This window comes from Danio rerio, chromosome 1 (genome assembly GCF_049306965.1).
Source record: "Danio rerio strain Tuebingen ecotype United States chromosome 1, GRCz12tu, whole genome shotgun sequence".
Lineage (NCBI taxonomy): Eukaryota > Metazoa > Chordata > Actinopteri > Cypriniformes > Danionidae > Danio > Danio rerio.
The window spans coordinates 9139212-9157500 of NC_133176.1; positions in this window are offsets into that span (position 1 = coordinate 9139212).

Below are 18289 nucleotides of genomic sequence, written 5' to 3' on the forward strand. Positions count from 1 at the left end.
AATTCTGATTGCAACTGTATATATGTATAACAACATTTGTGAAACAGATTAAAATGAATTAATTACATACCGACTATTTAAAAAAGAAAACATTTGTTAACCCATTAATTATAAATATATAATTGTTATTAAATTGTTTAAAAAAAACAAATTCATAAATATAAACCATTTATCTACAACGCAACATGATTGAATAAATATGTAATTATTAAAATATTGATTACAAAATAAATAACGCTAACAAATATATTTAGAAAAATATTGCAATAAAAATAACTGTAACACATATTCTAAAATGTAAACAAACAGTACACTCCCAAAAGACAGGACTCCTAGCATTCCTATCAAACTCTGACACCTTGAGCTCCAACATGCAGTGCGCAACAGCAATCAATTACACACAAGCATTTAATCCTCTCATAATCCGTGGTGTTAGAGTGGTATTAGTTCCCACAGTAGAGACTAGACATGGCTGCTCCCCAGAGTCCCTTTCCATTGACAGCATCTACTTCAGCTTCCCTCGAATCCTCACTGGAGACCACAGAGAGACCCGACTGTGGGTCACTGGGTCAAAGGTTAAGCACGAGGACAAACCGAGGACCACATTATACCAGCATGACAGGGAAGTGTTGCTTTCGTTAGACACTAAATGTTATTTTTGTGCGTTTACCCATTCAACTACATGAGTCTACACTAAGGTCAGGGATCTCATTTATAAAACTTTCCGTAGAAACCTTTCTAAAAGCGAACATATGGGAGAATACATTATAATAAGTTGATTAATCAATGATTATGGCTCATGTGATGATTTAAAGTGGTTCAGTTAAGTCAATGTTTAAGTTAAATATGTTTACTTAGAGTTTAACTATCTGAGCACATTTGTGATTAACCAAACTGGCCGTAGTGTAGGTAGGTAGGTAGGTTACTTTATTTATACCTGAAGGTAGATTTGGTTTGCAGTCAACAGTCCTCATTTCATAACAGTACCACACAAAGGAGCTCAAATAGTAACAACAACAAATGAACATTAAGACATAAACTGTAAACATAAAGAGTAAATAAATAATCACTTTAAGTGTCCACGTATACAAGTCACCAAAACATCTCTGCTTTATGCCTTATTTAAATGTCTAATGGCTGCTGGTATGAAACTATTTTTGCATCGTTTTGTTCTACAGCTTATTAATAGAAACCTGCGACCAGAAGGAAGGAGCTGAAGCTCTGAGTGTAGGGGATGAGCCGTGTCACTTAAAATTGAATTTGTGATTCTCTTTAGCTGCCCGGTGTACACAGCTTCTAGATTGGCTAGTGACACCCCGGTCAGCTTACTGGACCACTCAACTATTAGGTTTAGTGAGTTTTTATTCTTGACAGAGAGATTCCCAAACCATGACACCAAAGCAAAGGATAAAACAGATTCAAGAAAAGCATGATAAAATAGAATCATCAAGTGTTTATCAATTTGGAAATGATTTAACTTGCTCCAGCAAAATAGTCACTGGTGCCCCTTTTTACACACCGCTGCACAATTCTCATCAAAGGAAATGTATGTATGAGGAGTGTATGAGTGAGTGTAAACATGTCAGAGTGTATGGGTGTTTCCCAGTGATGAGTTGTGGCTGGAAGGGTATCGGCTGCGTAAAACATATGCTGGAATAGTTGGTGGTTCATTCCCCTGTGGCGAGTCCTGATAAATAAGGTACTAAGCATGAATGAATGAATGAATGAATGAATGAATGAATGAATGAATGAACTTTTGCGTGAGACGTGAAATACACGTTTCCAACCCTGCTTTGTGCGAATATAAACATTTTTTGCAAGTAGAAATTTCATTTGTCATGGATTGTTTAAAGGTAAAAAAAAACCTTATATTTTATTTTGTGGTGTTGCATGATATATTGATAAATGAAATGGTATTGGCTACTGTATGTCCCAAACACCCATGTCTTCATCCTTAAATTGCAATTTAAGATCATTTATTAAAATGAGTCATGCTATTATAATGCAGTTAATTTGTTTTTATAATATATAGATAAATGAAATGCTGTTGTTTTTAAAGGGGAGGAGCTACTATATGTCCCACCTCGTCTTCATGTTTCACATATTCTATTCTATTCTATTCTATTCTATTCTATTCTATTCTATTCTATTCTATTCTATTCTATTCTATTCTATTACATTCATTCATTCATTTTCTTGTCAACTTAGTCCCTTCATTAATCTGGGTTCGCCACAGCGGAATGAACTGCCAACTTATCCGGCATATGTTTTCTGCAACAGATGCCATTCCAGCTGCAACTCATCACTGGGAAACACCCATACACTCTTATTCACACACATACACTTCGGACAATTTAGCCTACCCAATTCACCTGTACCGCACGTCTTTAGACTGTCAACAAGAAGGTTACTGGTTCGAGTCCCGACTGGAGGGGCATCCGCTGTGTGAAAAATACGCTGGATAAGCTGGTGGTTCATTCAACTGTGACGACCCCTGATTAATAAAGGGACTAAGCTGAAGGAAAATGAATGAATATTAGCTTGGTAAAGTCACAACTAAAATATCTACAGATATGAATCTTACAATACTGTACAGATGATAATTGTGTTTATATATATATATATATATATATATATATATATATATATATATATATATATATACACATATATACATATATATATATATATATATATATATATATATATATATATATATATATATATATATATATATATATATATATATAAACAAGGGAATTTTCACAATATGTCTGATAATATTTTTGTCTTCTGGAGAAAGTCTTATTCGTTTTATTTTGGCTAAATAAAAAAAAAAATATTTTAAGATTAATATTATTAGTCACTTTAAGCTATATATTTTTTGATAGTCTAAAGAACAAATCAAACAATAACTTGCCTAATTACCCTAACCTGCCTAGTCAACCTAATTAACCTAGTTAAGCCTTTGAATGTCACTTTAAGCTGTATAGAAGTGTCTTGAAAATATCTAGTTAAATATTATTTACTGTCATCATGGCAAAGATAAAATAAATCAGTTACAAGAAATGAGTTATTAAAACTATTATGATTAGAAATGTGTTGAAAAAAATGTCTCCCCAGTAAACAGAAATTGGTGAGAAAAATACATTTTGATATATATATATATATATATATATATATATATATATATATATATATATATATATATATATATATATATATATATAATACTGTTTAAAAAATCACAGTTTCTGTCTGTCATTTCTGTTAGTTTATTTTAGCTCCTGAATTATGTTTTTTTTTTCAATTGGCTACAGCAGAAACCACAGTTGTCAAATGCCTTGCCTAATTAACATACCTTGCCAAGTTAACCCAATTATCTTGTTCAAGTCTTTAAATTGCACTTTAAGCTAAATACTAGTATTTTGCAAAATAACCAGTAAATTATTATGCACTGTCATCATAGCAAAGACAAAACAAATTAGTTAATAAAACTATTAAGTACATTTTTTTTTTTTTGGAAAAAATCTTCTTTTCAATAACCTGGAAATTAAAAATAAATAAATAAATTAAAATAATAACCTTGCTTTGTTTGTCTGAGACTGCATGTGCAAGTCTGCAGCCAGATACTGTTGAATGTATCCAGTATAATGCAGTTCCTCTTAGTCTGTATGTACTATGCACCAAAACGTAAGGCGTTCAGAATAATGGAGTCTCTTCAGCAGCGAGTCAGTAAAGGCCGACGGCTAAAATATGCAGCCAATATGCTGGTGCTCCTGAAGCGCAGAAACAGGCAGTATGGTATTTCTCTTCCCGAATAGTCTGCAACATGACCCTCCCTTCAACCAGAGCTTCATATGTTTACTCACAGGGAATCTCTGCAGCTACCAGTGTTCCCACTGATTGAGATAGTGCTATCTTTGGCTATTGGGATGGATGGCTTGATGTCCTAATAGAAGGCAGGTGTGTGTTTGTGTTAGCGTTCGGGCCCCACTGAGAAGAGAAGGGTGAAAAGTTGAACCACATGGGCTCAGCTGATAATGAGGAGACTGTACGGCTTTGGCTTCTAGACCAAGAGAAACATGCAACGTACAACTACTTTGTCATCGTAATTTGCGTCGAGACAGTAAAATAAAGCGCATGCCGTTTTTCTGTCATTTTAGATTTGCAGTGAGCTCATGAATGCTAAACCGATGTCACACTTGCTCATTATCATTTAACCGCTAGCACATATGAATCAGCGCTGTTATTCAGTGTCAAATCAGCAATTTATTGTTTGTTTTTTTATTTATTAGATTACACGTGAAATGTTAGAGTCATTAAACTTGAGAACCTGGCAACATTTGTTGTATAAACTTAAACTTTTCCTTTCTCAAGCAAATTCACAGCTTAAGACTTTTAAGATTTTTTATGACACATTTAAGACTTATTTTCTACAATAAAAGGGTCTGCTTTAATTAATAAATAAGTAAACAAATGCATTTTGGCCAAAAAAATGTTTTTGTTTTTCAACAAATTTGTAGTTTTAATAACTGATTTCTTGTCTTTGACATGATTACATTCATTAGTTAATTTTCTTTTTGGCTTAGTCCCTAAAGACCAAAATATCTACTGAATAATCTACAGAATGACGCTCTGTGACAAAATTGGTGCAGAATTTGGGATTTGTCAGTACATCATCTGCTAACAAACAGGCCTGAGCATTTCTTGATGCGGAACGAAAGCTGCTGGCCAACTTTAAAATCAACCCAGTGACATTCCTGGCTTGTTAACCAATCTGTCTCCAATCGGTTAAAATAGCAGAACAGACACAACCATTTTACAGAGGCTTATAAACATAACATTTGGACTGGATGATGACGATGATGTCATAACCATTCGCAAATGCAAGCATGCGCATATGTGAACGCTCAAAGGCATTATGGAACATGCAGTGAATAGGCATATGCACCATCATCAGAGAATTAAACACAAAAAATAAATACAAAATTTTAATTTGACATTAATTAGATGTTGATTAGACATTTTATTCCACAAACATTTATTAATTTTTTATTCCTGAAAAAAAAAAAGTATATTTTTATCCCCTATTTCTGAATCATAGCCTGAAATAGAGAGATTTCCAAAATCTCCTCTGTAAAATCCTGTTAAAAAAAAAAAAAAAAAAAAAAAAAAAACTCACTTTTATTCATTGGACCAGAGAGATGATGTCTAGTCTTTACCTTGAAAAAATAGATGCTCTTTGACAGGATCAGGTAAACAATTCTATAAGATATGGCAGCCTTTTATTGATTATGTTGACCATATTAAAGGTGCAACTGGTGATTGCTGGTGACTGGTGATTTTTGTGCTGGTTGAAAGTCTCTTCACATTCCATTTGTAATGATTAAAGTAAATGATCTAAATGTATTTATATATTTTTTATATTCTGGCTAAGGCATTAGACTATAAAATGTTTATCCAATTAAACATTGTCGGGCTGACAATTCCCATTAGTCCAATAAGTAGCCCAATCTGTTCTTTTCTTGCATGCATGAAATATTACAAAATTATTACAAGTTTTGCTTGCTACACAACTGAAAACTTGCTAGATATAATACAGTTGTTTATTTGGAATTGTAGTATTATAAACATCCATAAGGTTTTTCAACTGGTGAATGACTTGATCTTGAGGGTCTCAGTAATCTTTAATGTGCACGTTCATGATATCAGGAGACATGGCTTTAGACAGCGGGGGTTCAAAGATATTTTGTGTTTAAAAGATCTCAAGCAATTCCCTACAAATGTATATGCATGTGTGTGTGTGTGTGTATAGTTGAAGTTGAATTATTATCCCCCTTGTTTATTTTTCCCCAATTTCTGTTTAATGGAGAGAAGAATTTTTTTTAACACATTTCTAAACATAAGAGTTTAATACATAAACATAACTCATCTCTAATAACGGGTTTATTTTATCTTTGACATGATGACAGTAAATAATATTTGACCAGATATTTTTTAAGACACTTCAATACAACTTAAAGTGCAAGGCAAGTTATTGTATAACGATGGTTTGTTCTCTAGTCTATCAATAAAATATAGCTTAAGGGGGCTAATAATTTTGTCCTTAAAAAGTAAAAAAAAAAAAAATGCTTTTGTTCAATCCGAAATAAAACACATATGACTTTTTCAGGAAGAAAAAACATTATCAGACATACTGTGAAAATGTCCTTGCTCTCTTAAACATCATTTGGGGAATTAAAAATTAAAAAAAAAAATAAATAAATATATATATATATATATATATATATATATATATATATATATATATATATATATATATATTAGGGATGGGAAGATTAACCGATATGTATCGATACGCGGTCATGTGCGTGCACGATGCGAGTGCATCGGTTGAGCAGCAGAGGATGAATGAAATTTTGGAAGCAAATCGAGATGCATCGATTTTTCCGAGATACAGCTTATATTTTTAATATAGAATGTATTTTTTATTTATTAACAAGTGTTGTCAACCTGTTTTTGGCGCATAATTTAATCGACCTACATAAAGTAAGCCTTAGCAACGGATTTGCGGATGTGCACACACTACATCTCAGTGTATCAGGTGTGCGGATGAAGCTAGTGGAGCGCCCTCAGAAAGCGCGAGAAGCAAAACAAACATTTTATTCCCCACTGAGTTTTAAATCTAAAGTATGGCAACATTATGGATTTAAGGATGGACGACATGACAGGACAGATGCAAAATGTGCCGCGCATCTGTAAAATACGCGGGCAGTACGACTAATCTAAAATCTCACTTGAAGCGGCGCCACGGTGTTGTTGTGAAAGCATCTTCCAGTGTTTCTGCATCCCCAGCTTTCGCACTGCTTCTTCAACCAGCTCCAAAAGTGGTGAGAAAAGCATTGCAAGTTTTTTTTCCATGCGCAACAGTTCTGCTCGCTCTACGCCAATAACGAATGCTATTGCATTGTTCATCTGCAAAGATATTCAGCCTAGTGTCACGGAGAACGAAGGTTTTAAACACCTCCTCCTGTTCATTTTTATTTAATTATAATAATAATAATATTAATAATAATAATGATAAAAATAATTGGGTGTCACGGTGGCACAGTGGGTAGTTTGACCACCTCACAGCAAGAAGATTGCTGGTTTGTTATATTTTTATTAGCCTGTTGTTTACAGTGACAGTGATGTTTCAAAGCAGCATAACACTGCTAGTTCACGACCTTAAGTTTTGAATAATAAGTGGCAAAATATATCTTTGTAAAACTTGTTTTCATAGTTGAAAAGTTAAATCACAATTCTTGTTGTGCAATGCTAAATTTATTTATGTTGAAAGAGTGCAAATATATATATATTTTTTAATATATATTGCACTTATACATTCTGTTTATCTTGAAAATACTTAAATAATATCTGCTATATGTTCTAAAATGGCCCTCTACTGTAAACTGACACTCTGGCTCTGAGAGAAGAGCCAGTTTGAAAAAAAAGTCTTGGTTTTGCTTGGTTAATAAATAATCAAACTCATTTAATGGCACAGCATCCTCTTTCACATCATCTCATAAACTTGATCTAATTAGTTAGTGCTGAAATATCGCATCGTATCGTGATATGGGTGTGAATCGTATCGTGTTGCATCGCAATATGTCACAAATGTATCACTAATATATCGGATCGTATTCTTTGTATCGAGATGCGTATCGGATCGGCATTATAGCTTAGATGCCCAACCCTAATATATATATATATATATATATATATATATATATATATATATATATATATATATATATATATATATATATATATATATATATATATATATATATATATTCAAAGGCGGGCTAATTTCTTCTGAAATAATTGACAGCTGTGTTTTGTTCTAGTCCTGTTAAGGACTATAGGTTTTGTGAATGGATATATTGATATATTTGAAAATTATTAAACAATATTCAAAAAAAAAAAAAAAAAAAACATATTGAACCTGACTTTATCCATTCATTCATTTTCCTTAGGCTTAGTCCTTTATTTACCAACTATTCCAGCATATGTTTTACTCAGCGGATGCCCTTCCAGCTGCAACCCATAACTGAGAAACACCCATAGACACTCATTCACACACACCTTCATACACTACGGCCAATTTAGTTTATTCAATTCACCTATAGCGCCTGTCTTTGGACTATGGGAGAAACCGGAGCACCCAGAGGAAACCCACAAGAACACGGGGAGAACATGCAAACTCCACACAGAAATGCCAACTTGTTATATTTGGATATTTGTTTTTGCTAACAATGTGTGCAAAATAGCAAACCTCACCTTTTTTAGCATAAAAAATAAACATTTTAGAAAACTTGAAATACCAAAGATGTTCACAGTTTTTAATATAATCAGTTAACAGAGATGACTAAGTAATAAATATTACTTAATATTTGTACTCTATTAACCTGCAGGGTTTCCCAGTGATGGGTTGCAGCTGGAAGGGCATCCACTGCGTAAAACATATGCTGAATAAGTTGCCGGTTCATTCCGCTGTGGCGACGCCAGATTAAAAAAGGGACTAAACCAAAAAGAAAACGAATAAATGAATAACCTGCAGGGTCTTGCAGTAATAAACAAAGTCTCCAATATTAAAGAGAGCCCATTGTTTGTTGTTCTCTTTGTTTTTGTCTCTTCCAGGCAGGAAGGCTTGAGACAGAGGAACTGTGAAGCGCATTACCACACTGCATTCATCAGGCCAACTTACCAGTCCACACACACACACACACACTGCTAATGAACTGGTGAGCGACGTTTATGAGGAATCAGTTACCAGGCGGGCAGATCAGTAACAGATGCCTGCTGGCACACAAGGCCTGGTGGAGCCGCAGCCGAGACTGCGTGTCAAAATCTGATCTCTTAGCCAGACACTATACCCATACACACCACACCTGACAGAAGCATCTTAAAGAGACAGTACACCATAAATGACCACATAAAAAAATGCAAAAACAAACAAACATGCAAACAAATAGAAATAAAATACATAAATAAAAATAATCAAATACATTTTAAACTTTAAACAAACAAACTAACTAACTAACAAAATAAAAAACAAAAAACAATCAAACAGATAAACAAACAAACAAACAAATAAATAAATAACAATAAATGCTGCAGCATTAAAAATAAAAACAAAAAAAAAATAAATAAATAAAATAAGAAATTAATCGTGAAAAATAAATAAAATAGGGCAATATAAACTGAATAAAATATGTAAACAAACAACCAAAATCTAAATAAATGAATGAATAAATAAATAAACAAATAAATAAATAAAATAGGGAAATATAAATTGAATTAAATCTATAAACCAACAACCAAAATGTAAATAAATAAACAAACAAACAAATAAATAAATAAAATATGGAAATATAAATTGAATAAAATATATATAAATAAATATAAATATAAATAGGATATAAATAAATAAAAGCATAAATAAACAAATAAATAGGGAATATAATTGAATAAAATATATAAACATGTAACCAAAACAGTAAATAAATAAATAAATAAATAAAATATGGAAATATAAATGGAGTAAAATATATAAACAAACAACCAAAATAAATAAATAAATAAATAAACATAAATTAAGAAAAAGAAATGCAAAAACTGCAGTGGGTAGCATCTTCGCCTCACAGCAAGAATGTCGCTGGTTCAAGCCCCGGCTGGGTCAGTTGGCATTTCTGTGTGGAGTTTGCATGTTTTCCCTGTGTTGGAGTGGGTTTCCTCCGGGTGCTCCGATATCCCCTACAAGTCCAAAGACATGCACTATAGGTGAATTGGGTAAGCTAAAATTGTCTGTAGTGTATGAGTGTATGTGAATGAGTGTGTGTGGATGTTTCCCAGAGATGGGTAGCAGCTGGAAGGACATCTGCTGTGCGTGATAAGTTGGCGGTTCATTCCGCTGACCCCTGATTAATAAAGAGACTAAGCCGAAAAGAAAATTAATGAATGATTGAAAATTAAGAAAATGTGTATTGAATAAAATATATAAACAAAAAAATAAAAATAAAAATAAAAATAAATATATAACACAAAATTAAACACGCACAAAAAATCCAGAGTAATAAGGACATATTTTTTAAATACGAAAACAAACAATCATATTTGTACATAAATAAAAATATTGGAATGCAATTAAATAAATGTAAACAATAAACAAACAAAAAACAATAAATGCTGCAGCATTAAAAATAAAATCAAAAAACAAAAAAATTTTTTTTTCAAAAAACAAAAAATATATTAGTTGTGGAAAAAAACTAATAAACATAAAATAAGGAAATATTAATTGAATAAAATATAGAAACAAAGAACCAATAAATAAAAACAAACAACCAACCAAAAAATAAATAATTAATTAATTAGTTAAATAAATAAATAAATAAATAATTAAATAAATAAATAATTAATGTTCATTCATTTTCTTTTCGGCATAGTGCCTTTATTAATCTGGGGTCAGTACAGCAAAATGAACCGCCAGCTTATCCAGCATATGTTTTATGCAGTGGAAAACAGGGAAATATAAATTTAATAAAATATATAATCAAACAACCAAAAAAGTAAATAAATAAATAAATAAAATATGAACTGAATAAAATATATAAACAAACAACCAAAAAGAAATAAATATATAACACAAAATTACACATGCACAAAAAAAAGCATATAGTAATAAGGATTTTTTTTAAATACAAAAACAAACAAGCATATTTGTACATAAATAAAAATAATGGAATATAAATAAATAAATGTAAACAATAAACAAATAATTAAATGCTGCAGCATTAAAAAAAAAATATATATATATTTTTTTTTAAAACAAAAAAAAATTATTGGAAAAAAATACAAAAATAAAAACAAATAAACATAAAATAAAGTAATATAAATGTAATAAAATATAGAAACAAACAAAAAAATGCATAAATAAACAAACATAAAACATATGATAAACATAAATAAAATATATAAAACAACAACCAAAAAATATATAAATAAACCAATAATAAGTAAATAAATAAAATGAGTCACACAAATGATCTCTCATCAGCTTATTCCCTTCTTTCAAAAATTAATAAAATGAAAGAATAATGAACTATCGAACCAACATCTCCTTTTTTTTTTTTTTTTTTTTTTTTACCAATAACAGATTGTCATGATTGTTGTAGTTTTTTTTAATAACACTATTTTATGCAATAATGCAATCATTCATACTATTAATGCATTATACTGCAAACTTGAACAAGGCGGCGGCTGTTAAAAAGTCTGCAATCTCTACACAAATGTAACGCTCAATATTGTTTGCATGTGGCCTCCGTATGCCATGTGTTTAGAGGAACTTCAGCGATGGAAGATGAGCATGAAAGGAACTGATGATGAGCTCAATCTTTATAACGTCACAATCTGCTTTGAATTACACTGGTGCTTCAGTCCATGCTGAATCTCCCTGCACCGGCCGGGTTCACGACTTCCTTCCAAAACACGGCAGAAATCATTAAAGTTCCTTTCTGAGGTATGAGACATGGCAGATATGCTAATGCGCAGTCCTGTGGCACAGTATTCTGCCCCTCTAGTCTCCTTTGAGGAATGATTGGTTAAGGGATATTTGAGAAATCTAATAGATTATTGAGGTACAGATTAAGTTTAGAAAAAAAATAAGTCCATGTGAAGCCGGAAGTTGACTTTTATTTCAGTGTAATATTTAGACATATTTTCTGAAACTGAAATTAAATATTGAATAGGGGCGGGGTTTACGTTTGTGTCAAACTGATGTCATCAGAAAAGAAGTGTTATTCCAGAGTGGAATCACATGGTCAGGTTTTCATTAAAGATGATCAAAACAAACATTTTTTTTTCAATTAACATGGATTAATTTAAAATTGACAATGTTAAAAGAAACTTTGAGGAAACAGTAGCTGTGTCTCATTTCAGAGGCTCAAAGATGAGTCCTATGAAGTCCACACAGGCTGAGGCGAGCCTTTTGAAATGACACGATCTAGACTACAGACGACAGATCTCGCCACCAGTCAATCGTAACAGCTGCTGTTAATATGCTGTTAGAACATTTGTAATGACTTTTTAAAAACTTATTTTAAGAATAAAACTAAAAATTAAATAAAAAAAATTTTTAAAATAAAATAAAAGTAAAATAGCAGCTGAGATTCAACTGAGATGTTCAAGCAATACACATGCAAAAAAAATATATAATTCAATTTCAATTTCAATTTATAAAATAATAATAAAAAAATAAGTAAAATAAAATAATACAATAAAATAAAGCAAAATAAAATAAAATAAGATTGCAACTGGGATTCAAATGAGATGTTCAAGCAATTCACAAATATTTTAAAAACACATACAAAGCTTAAATATTTTTGCAAAACGAATTTAATTCTTTTCAAATATTATCTGATATGAAATCAAATCAAATAAAATAAACAAAATAAAATGAAACATTATTAAAATATAATAAAAAACGAATAAAACAAAAAATAAAATAAAGTAAAATAAAATAATAAAACTAAATAAAATAAAACTAAATAAAAAATAAAAATATTATAATAAAACAAAATAAAACAATAAAACAAAATACAACAATAAAACAAAATTAAACAAAACAAAATAAACTAAAATAAACAAAAAAAACAAAAATAATTAAATAAAAAAATGTAATAATACATAATAAAACAAAATTAAGTTAAATTAAGTTAAATAATTAAACTAAACTAAAAATGTAAAGTAAAATAAAATCTTATTAAATTAAAAAATAAATAATGAAACAAATAAATAAATAAATAAAATAAAAAGAAATTAAACAAAAATAAAAAAATAAAAAATAAAATAATTTAAAATAAAATAAAAAATAAATAAAATAAACTAAACAAAAAATAAAAATAAATAATACAAAATAATAAAACAAAATTAAACAAAATTAAATTAAATGACAATAAAAACTAAACTAAACTAAATTAAGAATATAAAGTAAAATAAAAATTTAATTAAATAAAATAAAAAATTGTACAAAGTAATAAAACAAAATAAAACAAAGCAAAATAAAAATTAATTAAACTAAAAATAAAATAAAGCAAAATAAATAAATTAAAATAGCAACTGAGATGTTCACACAATACATTTACATTTACATTTAGTCATTTAGCAGACGGTTTTATTCAAAGCGACTTACAAATGAGGACACGGAAGCAATTTACACAACTATAAGAGCAACAATGAATAAGTGATATAGGCAAGTTTCAGGTATGTAAAGAAAGTGTAAGAAGCAAAACATTAGTATTTTTTATGTAGTCAATGGAGGAGTCAGCGAGGGAATTGCATATTAGTAAGGAAAGTGGAGGCTAAATAGTCGAGTTTTTAGTCAATTTACACAAACAATCCATTTTTCACATAAAAAGTTTAAATATTTTGACAAAATAAAAGGAAGCAAAGCAGATTAACGAAAATAAATACTATGATTAAGTGAGTATGTGTGTATGTGTGTGTATCCGCTGCTCTTTAAGCTGGGCAGTGATGCTACATCATAATCCTCCATTACTTTACACCACAGATGCAGCGAGACAAAATCCTTTCTGTGATTTCAAAAGCCATACAAATAAGTTATTAGGTGTGATGACAGTGGTTTCACCCTTTAGAACCCATAGAAAATTTATGCTCCCTCATTAAAAAAAGCCGGGTGCATCTTTGCAACACATGCAGAAAACGTGTGAATATGCTGGTTGAGATCACTGTCTTATCCTAATTCATTTGTCAGGACTCGACTGATGTAAATATTGTTATTGCAGCCCTCCACCCCATCTGTCTGTCTGCCCTCGATTTCTCCATCCCGTATTCACATATACTATCCACATGCCCCATATTTAAGATTGGCAGGCTCAATTGCATGCACATGCCTAAAAGTCAACTTTGCTTAATTTGATGACTTCTGAGTGTCGAGCTCTGCTGCAGGATCACGATCCCAAATCAGACTTAGTAAATGTCTTCATCCTCTTCCCCAAGACAAACAAATTGTCCACATAAAACTGGAAAAAGCACTTCGCGGGCACATCTGCTCATATGAGACGCTCTTTTATGGAGTGCAACTCTTTACAAAAAGAAAAACAGGCCTAAGAGAATAATAAGTGTGGTGGAATTTGTGTCAGGCCGGCTCAGGAAAATAAGATATCATGTCTTTCTGTCGGCCTGATGTCAGCTCTGCAGATTCAGACCCGAACGCTTCATCTGTGTGTGAGCTCCTGAAGCACAGTCTGCCAGAGTCATCGGTTCAGCCAAAGTTCAGACGTCTGCAAATAACCAGCCCTCGCTCACTTCACTCATGTCTATATGTCTATATATGTGTCTTTCTGTCTATCAGTCTATCTATCTGTCCATCCAGCCCTCTGTGTGTCCATCCATTAATCAATCCATCCCTAAATTCATCTATCTATCTATCTATCTATCTATCTATCTATCTATCTATCTATCTATCTATCTATCTATCTATCTATCTATCTATCTATCTATCTATCTATCTATCTCCATTCATCAGTCCGTCCATCTGTCCGTCCATCCATCCATCCATCCATCCATCCATCCATCCATATCTATCTGTCCTTCTGTCCACTCGTCCTTCCTTCTATCCATCCATCTATATCCACCCATCTGTCTATCCATTCATCCATCCATCCATCAATATCCATCCATTTATCTACATCCATACGTCATTCTGTCCATCCCTCCATCCAACCATCTCCATCCGTCCATCCATCCATCGATCTATCCCTCTGTCCGTCCGTTCATCCATCCGTTTATCCATCCATCTATATCCCCCCCTCTGTCCATTCGTCCATCCATCCATCCATCAATGTCCATCCATTTATCTATTTCTATCCATCCATCCGTCCAAACCTGTGTCCGTCCATTTATCCATCTACCTATATTCACCCATCCGTCTGTCCATCCATTCATCCATGCCTCCATCCATCTCTATCTGTCCGTCGGTCTGTACATCCATCTGTTCCATCCATCTATTCATTAATCTATCCGTCCGTCCGTCCGTCCGTCTTTCCATCCGACTCCATCCATCTATCTATCCCTCTGTCTGTCCATCCATTCCATCCATCCATCAATCTATCCATCTGTCCTTCTGTCCATCCGTCCATCCATCCATATATCCATCCATACATCTATCTATATCCATCAGTCTGTTCGTCCATCCATCCATCCATCCATCCTTCCATCCCTCTATAAGGTTTTTCCATCCATCCCTCTGTCCTTTCATTCATCCATCCCTCCATCTATCTATACCGTCTGTCCATCCATCCCTCTGTCCTTTCATTCATCCATCCCTCCATCTATCTATACCATCTGTCCATCCATCCCTCTGTCCTTTCATCCATCCATCCATCTATATCCATCTGTCTGTCTGTCCATCCATCCATCCAACATTGTATCTATCTATCTATCTATCTATCTATCTATCTATCTATCTATCTATCTATCTATCTATCTATCTATCTATCTATCTATCTATCTATCTATCTATCTATCTATCTATCTATCTATCCATCCATCCATCCAATTACCCATCCATCCATTCATCCATCCATCCAATCACTCATCCATCCATCCATCCGTCTACTGTATCTTCGTCTGTATGTCCAGACAAAGACTGATACCTTCGTGTGTTTCTTTCTTATTTTATTTTATATTTTGAAGAATGCTGGGACGCATCTACTTTGATTGTAGGAAAAATACTATGGAAAAGGTTTGGAACAAGTGGAAGGTGAATAAATGATGACAGAGTTTTCTTTTTGGGGCAAATTTTAAATAAAAAAAACAGCTAATTTACTTTATTTAATTTTTTTCTGAACTTTGCCTTTAACTACACTCCTTGTGGTGGTAACAGGAAGGAACGGTCCATAAAGTGTGGTTTCTGTAAGATTTAATCTCAAAGCACATGTCAAGTCATTGTTTTACTGTGCAAACCCACTGCTGAGAGAACTGGATGGATTCCTGTTGCCCAATCCCTCAAGCATGCTTTCAATTTTCTTAAATCAAATACGTCATTAAAAGCAACATATCAATGTCCATATTGATACCATTAAAAGCCAAAGACACGAGTGACTTTAATATATGCGGAGGTCTGTCAAAGGATAGATCAGGTCACTCTCTCCTCTCTGCTATACATTACCAAGATAGATACGCTATGTTCAGTGTCAGATCAAATAGAGCATGGTAATACCTTACCATGCAGTATCCCAACATCTGCACTCACAAATGTTTGTTCAAAGCTAGTTTGTTCAAAGTTGAGGCTGAATTCCAGAGCAGAGCTGGTTTTTATAGAAAGCTTGTTCAATTGTCTCAGGGCAAGTAGCAATGTGTATTTAAGAGACCTTTGGGGTTAAAACAGTCAAATGCAATCAATAATTGTAGGACTTCCTGTCATCCATGCATATGCAGCCAGACAGTGTAGATCACTTCACCAAATAAAATGTTGTGATTTAAGCCCGTTTTGAGATTTTACAGCTCCTTTTTGAGAGGTGTTTGATGGCTAGTAGCAGTCTGTCAAAGTATCCAAACTTTTCAAATGGATAATTCAAGACAAAAATGAAAATCTGTCATCATTTACTCACCCCTAAGTTGATTTTCTTAAGTTTCTGCTTTGATTTCCGCTGTGAGAAACAAAAAAAGATAGATGTTTTCTTTCAAAATAATTAATAAGATGTCTTTTTTGTGTCATTTAACACATTTCAGTGGAATTTCTCATGCACTCATAAAAATTAGTGGCTGATTTATGCAAATTTGTACAATATTTAAGGTTTGTCCCCTACAAAAACATACAAATGAGGAGCCGCAGCCATATGGGATCTATAGCTGATTATCTGTGTGAATGGATGATAACAACCCAGGCACGTGCACACATAGGGCTCAACCTGTGCAGTGCACATGCCCTTATTAGTCTTGGATAGAAAGTGCCCTTCCAAAATGATCAAAAGTGCCCCCGCGACGCAACACACCCTCGGTCCCGCCTTTCAGTAGGCGCGCAACAACACCATCCTTGAGTACGCGCGCGACAACACAGCTGATCAGAACGCGCGCGACAACCCCCCCGCTCTACAAAAAATTTATCCTGCACATGCCCTTTGGACGGTCTCTGCACGGGCCTGTAACAACCCAAGGGCAAAAGGCCCTTACTGGCCCATACTGTATCTATCAGCTGATATATAACGCCCATTCAGTTGAGCGATAACATTGGAATCAGCTGCAGAATCAACAAGGTGATTTTAGCCCACAATGATATGTCTGTTGTTATTTAGCCACAATACTAAATTTACAATGCCAATGCCAAGTTTGTACCCTACAATCCGAACATCGCAGCAGAAATCAGTCTTGTCAGACCATGTTTTTTTCCCCTGATCTTGCTAAATCTTAATTCTTCCCAAATTTTCACTTGAATTTTAGACTATCATCTCAAATATCTCTATTTTGTATGCATTGAGTTGCTTTAGTGTGATTGGCTGATTAGATATTAGCATTAATGAGCAGTCAAACAGGTGAACCTAATAAAACCTCCAGCCTGTGCATACTGATTGCATGAAGAGTTTTCCCCATACGTACCTCCTACATTTGTATCTGTCTGCGAGGCTTTGTTTTCTTAGGGACTGCGAGTCGGGGAAAAAGAAGTATACTCTTTCAATCCCAAAGCTTATATCTTCTGACTCATACAGCACAATGAGGAAGATCTGGCTTCTATAAAGACATTGTATAAGATTACGGCTAAATCAGTCTTGTGGCTTTTCCTGGGAAAAACTTATGAAGTTCTAAAACTCTCTGGGTTATGAGTGGGCACAGCAGGTTCGGGGGCAGAGAAACACAGACTGAAACATAATACAAGCATCAACCATCCTCCAAATAATAATGCACTGTCAGCAAAGAATGATAACATGATAACTCAAGGAGGCTTCACTAGAGCTTCCTGAGGAGCATGACCTGAACGTTGCCTAGAAATCACTCGGATGAATACGCAAGACTTTAACTCGCCGACTGCACGTCATTTAATAACAAAGAAATGAAACTTTGGGTACACTGTTGCACATCTGGTTTAGAATCTGTCAGATTCTGGCGTTCAGGGCATTCTTTTGTATTATACGGAAGATGGAAAGAATTATTGAACGTTTCATGTAATGAAGAACTTCGCTGCCACTGTTGGTTTAAGTGAAATCAATTTTGCAGCTAGTGGGGTTCC